Source organism: Dipodomys ordii, unplaced genomic scaffold (assembly GCF_000151885.1).
Source record: "Dipodomys ordii isolate 6190 unplaced genomic scaffold, Dord_2.0 Scaffold182, whole genome shotgun sequence".
NCBI classification, from domain to species: Eukaryota; Metazoa; Chordata; class Mammalia; order Rodentia; family Heteromyidae; genus Dipodomys; species Dipodomys ordii.
Genome location: NW_012267398.1, coordinates 1,106,107 through 1,112,846, shown reverse-complemented (window position 1 = coordinate 1,112,846; position 6,740 = coordinate 1,106,107).

Sequence of the window (6,740 nt, the reverse complement as noted above, 5' to 3'; positions counted from 1 at the left end):
ATTCCTCTCAGGAAAAACTTCTGTGCACAACACCACGAACTAAGGAAATTTCAGCATTAAAAATCCATTATGCGGGCTGGGAAGTTGGCTCAGTGGTAGAACGCTTGTCTTGCATGCCTGAGGCCCTGGGTTCGATTCCTCAGCACCACATAAGCAAAAAGAAAAAAGCCGGAAGTGGCGCTGTGGCTCAAGTGGTAGAGTGCTAGCCTTGAGCTGAAGAGCTGAGGGACAGCCTACAGGCCCAGAGTTCAGACCCCACGACCGGACCCCCCAAAAAAATCTATTATGCTTCATAGATTTGTTTCCCACCTCCCCCAAGAATTAATGAGTGACCATTGAGAAGGGATGGAAGAGGGATGAGGGACCCTACCATGAAGAGTTTCCATTGAGACCTGCCATTCCTGAGACTCAGCATCAAAGTCACACCTGGGCCTCCATGTATACAGTTTAGTTTAGTTTAGTTCAATAAGGGCTTCCATATGAGTATGGATATGGAATTCAGACTGGCCTCAGACTCTCAATCCTATTGTCTCATTCTCTTCAGGCCTGAGATTACACAAATGCACTACTACCTACACCAGGCTTCAGTTGAAGGAAAATATGATTAATTAAGAGGAAACCAGATTTCCATACAAATATTACTAGTCCAAGCAAATATTACTAGACAACCGGGTTTTGGAGAATAGTGACAGCTTCCATGAATTGCCATTAAGAATTGACTGACTGTTCTTCAACAAAAGAACCAAGAAAGACTCACCCCAAGTTGTCTACAGAAACCCAATCTCAGTGGGTCTGAAACTCCAATAATAGTTGAAATTTTACTCAATGTCAATCATTATTAATAAGATTTTTGACTTAGTAATCGTTTATATTTAGGTCTTAAGTGTCAGATTAGTTACTGGAATGAAAATTAATCTTAGACAATTTATTTTAACATTACTAGAGTTTGAACTTAAGGACTCAAGTTTTCTAAGCAGGCGTTCTACCACCTGAGCCATTCTGCCAGCTTTTTTGTGTTGGTTTTCTTTGAGATAATGTCTTACTTTATGTCTGGGCTGCCCTGAGCTACAATTCTTCTATTTGTGCTTCCTTATGTATCTGGGAATGACAGGTATACTACATCACACCGGGCCAAGTGTTGAGATAGAGTCTCTTGGACTCTTTTTGCCCAGTTGGCCTTAAATTCTGATCACCAAATCCCCACCTCCCAAGGACCCAGAATTACAAGCTTGAGCCACCATGCCCAGCTTTCTTAGGTAATGTTTAAAATACCATCCCTTTGGTTAATACTAATCTTAGAATATTTTGCAACTTAATTTTATAAATAATAAAAAAAACCGTTTGAATGTTTCTCCATTCCATCACACAACCTAGAACCAACATAAAATAAAAGAATCTTGTCCAGCTCATGAGTCTCTCATGGACCAACCAATATCAAATGCATCTTTGAATTATTTAACTGTTTTTCCTCATTATGTAACAATGTTTCTTTGTGACTAGTTACTATAAGAAAAACTTGAGGCTATCACTATTTAATCTCCTTTCCCTCAACAACTATCCACTGCCTAGAATTTTTATGGTAGGGATGGTCTGAAAATGAAACTTTAGTCTAAGTATGTACATCTGTATATGTTCACAAGCATGAATGTTCATTTGTCCATTTACCTAAAACTTAACCTAAGCACACTTAGTAAGTAGAATCTGTCATTTGCTGGACAAAAATGACTTCTTCAGGATCAGGCTCTTCAGTCAATTCAGAACCACTTGGTTCACCTAGTTCTGTATGGAGTTTGGGCTGATTTTGAATTCCCAAAGAGCTATGCCTTATTGCCAGTCTTCTGCTGAATTAAATTTAATTCGTAAATAAAAGCAAAAGGAACCACTAAAGGCAATTTTGAGAAGAATATTTTTACTCTGAAATCCTTGATCCAGACAACTTGGAGTCTCTGAAGGCTGAGTACTTATTCATTCTTATTTCTAAATTTCTTCTACTGATATCTTTTCCCAGATTACACGGGTGGCAAATTAAATGGTTCATTGCTTTAGGGAAAATTTTGGTTCTTCACTGTGTAGTTTAAATTTAAGGATTTTTTCTTTTTCTCTTTGCTTTACTTCCATTTGACAAGCTTCAGGCAGAATTTAAACCAGAAATCCAATGTACCTATATGTTACAGTAATAAAATAGAAATGGGCCTTCTACAGAATCTCTTGTGAAATTTACTACTCACTCATGCCCTTTCTAATCCCAGTAAGCTGAACAAAACATAGTTAGCCAAACATCACTGGTTCACACCTGTAATTCTAACTACTCAGGAGGCTGAGATCTGAAGATTACATGAAAGTCTGAGACTCCCATATCCAATTAATCAGAAAAAAGCCAGGAGTGGAGCTGTGGCTCAAGTAGTTGGGTGCTAGTCTTGAGCATAAAGACTCAGGGACAGTGTCCAAGCCCTGAGTTCAAGCCCCAGGATCAACACACACACACACTCACATACACACACTCACATACATACACACACACAAAGTTCAAAATCATCATCATCATCATCATTAATCATCATCATCACAGGAAGATGTTCAGTATCAGTTTTGAGCAAACATGAAGTTATATCAGAACACAAGTAACACCAATAGGCAACCTCAATTTCCAAATTTATTGAAATATTAATATCCTCTAAAGAATGTTTTGATAAAAGCATAGTAGGTACCAATTCTTAATCAATTTTGCCATAATAATTAAAGCCACTCTGTGTTCCAACTTTCAATCTTTCAAGTGATTTCAATTAGGAAAATTTCTCAGGAGAAATACAAAAATAATGGAAAGGCTTCTAAGAAGTGAGGTGAAAGGCCCTAGTTTTAGCTCAGAGAGAGCCTGAGGGGTTGATTTATGTTCAAACCCTTGGAGAACCATCCTGGTATGCCAGCGACCATCTGTCCTTCAGTCCACCAAGGGCAAACTTGGAAAAAATGAGCTGAAATTCTAATTAAAACATGGGGACACATGTCTAAATGGGTTAGGTGGTGAGTGAGGCACAGAGCTGAGTTTATATTAGTTCACCTGGGAGCTTTAAAACATTCTCATTGCTAGAAAATTAAGTCAGCTTGAGCATTGGTATGTTTTAAAAGCTCCCAAGGTACTTACATTATACAGCCAAGTTGAGACTCACTGGTCTGAGGGAAAGGATTCTATGAATTATACGTCATTGGACCATATTAATTTAGTAAGTAACTTAGAGAAAGGAAGCCTTTCTCAAAAGAGGCTTCTTTCCAAACCAGAACCCTCATGGGAAACTATCACATTTCTCCTCTCTCCTCCCTTCCCCTTCCCTCCCTCCCCCCCTCCCCCCCTCCCTCCCTCCCTCCCTCCCTTCCTTCCTTCCTTTATTTATTTTTTGGTTGTGGGGCCTGAACTCTGGGCCTGGTCACTGTCCCTCTGCTTTTCAGCTCAAGGCTAGCACTCTAACACTAGAGCCACAGCGCCACTTCCAGCTTTTGCTGCTTATGGTGGTGCTGAGAAATTAAACCTAGGGTCTCATGCTGGCAAGGCAAGCACTCTACCACTGAGCCACCTTCCCAGCCTTTCTTTCTTTCTCTTTCTTTCTTTTTCTTTCTTTCTTTCTTTCGTATTCGTATATTCATTCATACATTCATTTATTGAAAAAAGAGTTAAGGTATGTTCCCTAAAGGTATGTTCCATCAAGCATAACTAATTATAAAACACCTAACCCAAATTAAGCACCAGTGGTTCACACCTGTAATCAATCCTAGCTACTCAAGAAGCTGAGATCTGAGAATCAAGGTTCAAAGTCAGCCTCCCCAGGAAAGTCCATGAGACTTTTATCTCCAATATAACCACCAAATGCAGGATGTGAACCTGTTGCTCAAGTTGTAGAGAGCTAGCCTTGAGCACAAAAGCTCAGGGACAGTGTCCAGGTCCTGAGTTTGAGCCCCAGGGCTGGTACAAAACAAAACAAAAAAAAACAGCTGCCAAAAATTAACAAAAAGCAAAGAATATATTACTCAGTAGTGCTGACCTATCCTTAAATCTGATACTTTTTAATTTTAAAAATTATCCTAAAGTAGTTGTACAAAGGGGTTTCAATTCAGCATATCAATTTACTAGTCCCATGCATCTTGCTCAGTGTCACTCCTTCTGTCGTTCTCTCCCCCACTGCAATTTTATTCCAACGCCAGCGACCCTTCCTGGCTGGATCCCAGAACTCACTACTGTCCACACCCCAGCTGTATGGTTCTCTGAGACAGTGAATGAGAATTCTCAGAAGTGAAAACAAGACAATATGTAAAGAAGTATGCAAAGCCAGGCGCCAGTGGCTCACACCTGTCATCCTAGCTACTCAGGAGGCTGAGATAGGAGGATCACGGTTCAAAGACAACCTGAGCAGGAAAGTCTACAAGACTCTTATTTCCAATGAACCACCAGAAAAACGGATGTGGCGCTGTGGATCCAGTGGTAGAGCACTCACCTTGAGCTGAAGAGCTCAGGGATGGTGCCCAGGCCCAGAGTTCAAGGCCCATGACCGACAAAAAAAAAGTATACACAGGAACTCAAAAACACATAGCAACAAATTAAAATTCCTATATCCCAAGCCTACTTCAGCCATCCCACTGCCTGAATAGCTACACTCCTGTCCTCCAACATAGGCTCCAGTTGCTAGCATCTGGCTGGTGGTTCATTTGCTTTCCCTCAACTCAGTGCTGTGCTGCCTTGGTTTAGTCTGGTCACATGAGTGTCTCTTCTTTTTCTGCCTTATAGCTCTCTGGTTAAAACTCAGATAAAAAGTTCCCACTCTTCAGTTTACAAGAGAAGAAGAAAGAAACAGGGAGGTGATAGTGGTATGGTGAATTAGAGGAGAAGAAGGGAAGTGGACAAAAGAAGAATATTCTTGATTTTTAAAAATAAATAATTATGTTAGCTCTTATATTAATATGATCTTCAATACAACCCTGAATCTATTATATTATATTCTGGGTGCTGAGATCACATCTTGGGGAAAGAAAGTAATTCTTTGAAAGTTGCAAGGACATAAGAATAAGGCTGAAATTTATAGGTAAGTCTAGTCTATCTTCTTTCTACTCTTTTCATACTTTTTTTGTGTGTTCTGGGCTTGAACAGTCTGGGCATTGACCTTGAGCTCTTTTGAATACGACTAGTGCTCTACAACTGTGAGCCACAGCACCATGTCCAGTTTTCTGGTGGTTAATTAGAGATAAGAGTCTCTGATTTTCCCACCCCTGCTGGCCTTGAACCATGGTCTCAGATTTCAGCCTCATGAGTAGCCATGATTACAAGTGTGACTACCCACAGGTACCCAGCTTTTTCTTTCTTTTTTAAGAATTTTTCATGAGAAAAAGAAATTACATCTCCTCAGAGTTGTCATAATTCAATACATACCCATCTCATAGAAGTTAATTTGAATTGCATCTATCATAACTCCACAATTCATAGTTGCTCGGGATTTATTTTAGAAATGATCTGCTCTATATTGAGACCCTAAATCCCTCCTCACCAGTGACAATAATGGCAATACAAGTAGCAATTATAGTAATGTCTATTGAGTAACCTCTTAGAGCCTGACATGAATCTGAACCAAATTTCTAAATTAAGACATTTGATCTTTACCATATTTTATCAGTTAAATACTGTAATTATCCTCATTTTACAGATGATAAAATGAAGACAAAACTTGCTAGCACTTTACAACCAAGATATCTGCAGCTACTCAACCTGTTATAAAACATGGAGGCAACATCCGCATCAGTGTTACAAGAATTACATAAACCACCAGTCACAAGCACTCCCTGACACTTGAGACCAGCCTCTCTGGGAAGAATGTTCTAGATAATACAAAATAGAGGAAGAAGTATCTTGAATTTTCAGGAGAGGAACTCTGGTTATAAATTTGAAATAAATAAGAAAAATGAATGAGGAGATTCAAGGTTAATGAAATATTTGGATCTCTTTGAAACAAAATTGAGAAATGAAACAAATACTTTCATGTTATTTTTTCAATTGGGCACGATGTAAACTGAACTCTTGGCTCAGCTTTTAATAAATTAAAGCTGGATTGAACCATACCCACCGTCCAGTTTTGAAAAGGGAATATGTGTTTAGTTACACAGAGAATAAACTAGCTCTTCAGATGGTTTGAGATGACAGCCAGGAGGTTTAAAAGAAAAAAAAAGAGAGAGAATAATTAATAGAATTAAATAGAATACTTCTAGAATATTTTGAATAGAATCCACCTCTTAATATTACCCTTTAAATTAATTCCTCATTCTCACCTGTTATTGTTTCTGTGGAAACTTACGGTGTCAATTTTCTAGTTCATTCAATATGTGCTGGCTTTCCACTGAAACTGAGAATTTCATGTTTTAGAGCATACAGAACTATTCAAGAAGCATTGGTTTAGGGATTTGAAGAATCTAAAATAATATGTCATGGGTAACAACCATTAGATTAATAAATTGCCAGGGTTTAGGAGGAAAGCAGAGGATCCTTATCCCAAGGAGAGGATACCAGGAACGTAAAGGTAAGAAAGAAAGAACGGTAATTTTACAAATAAAGCTATAGTATTATTTTTAGAAATTATGACATCTATCTTCCTTACCAGAGATTGGGTATGTGGAGAAGATGTTCAAATGCTTCAAGGTTTCAGTTAAACTGGAGGAATAAATCACAGAATAAGAAAGCATCTGTTCTATAGCTATGGATGAAAATG